Genomic DNA, 1,256 nt, shown 5'->3' on the forward strand with positions numbered 1-1,256 from the left:
ACACACACACACACACACACACACACACACACACACACACATTTATATATATACATATATATATATATAATTATATATATATACATACACGCACACACATACGCACACACACACACACACACACACACACACACACACACACACACACACACACACACACACACACACACACACACACACACACACACACACACACACACACACACACACACGAGACACTCGTAACTAAGTCTACGGCATTGAACGCCCTAATGGATTCATGTGTAAGGAGTTAACATAGTTACTGACTGTGATGTGCCTTTATGTATATACACATGACCCTGGCCATGTGTTCACATATTCGCATGTTCACGTGTTCACTGAAACGCAATCGTACTCGTGAATTTAGCTGTGTGGATCTAACTCCTGGACACTTTGCATTCGAGCAATTCTAAATAACTAGCTAAAAAATAAATAAATAAATGAATAAGTAAATGAATAAATAAATTAATAAATAATAATAAATAAAAATAAGATGAATAAATAAAAAATATATATATATAAAAATAGATAAGTAAATAGATAAATAAATAAAAAATAAATAAATAAATAAGAATAAATAGATAATGAAATTAAATAAACATATATATTTAAATAAAAACAATATGTGTATTCGGGTATTTCTAACCAAAAAAAAAAATTAAAAAATATTTATGAAAAATAAGTAGATAAATAAGAATAAATAAATAAATAAACAAATAAATATATGTATATAAACAAATAGAATACGTGTACATCAGCTGATGTAGCAAAAAGAAGAAAAAAATAAATAAAAAGGAAAAATATACAATGCGTCCAAAAACGAAAGTTGTAATTGCATTGTTAATTCATGAGGGGCACTACGTCTTTTGTCCCCAATTGTAAACAAGGGCACAATTATTCATCAAATGCTTACGGCATAACATTCTAGAATTCTACCTCTACAGTCTTGACGTCCCAACTTTGGCATTCTAGAATTAAACCTCTATTCACCTATTTACCTACCCATTTATCACAAATAATTTTCTATTAATTTTTTTTCTAGTTTATCACGTATGAAATTCTATAACCTAGAGGTCTCGTATCATAATACCTATTCTTTCCGATTAAGATTACTTGTAATAGATATAAATTAATTTTATATAGAAAAATGTATAACACTATCATTTCTGGTCATTTGTTAGAACACATATTTTCTAAGTTTTCACAAGGAAATATGTAAATGATTATACCTTTTA

Source organism: Oratosquilla oratoria, chromosome 3 (genome assembly GCF_046742065.1).
Source record: "Oratosquilla oratoria isolate Oo_2021 chromosome 3, ASM4674206v1, whole genome shotgun sequence".
NCBI lineage: Eukaryota > Metazoa > Arthropoda > Malacostraca > Stomatopoda > Squillidae > Oratosquilla > Oratosquilla oratoria.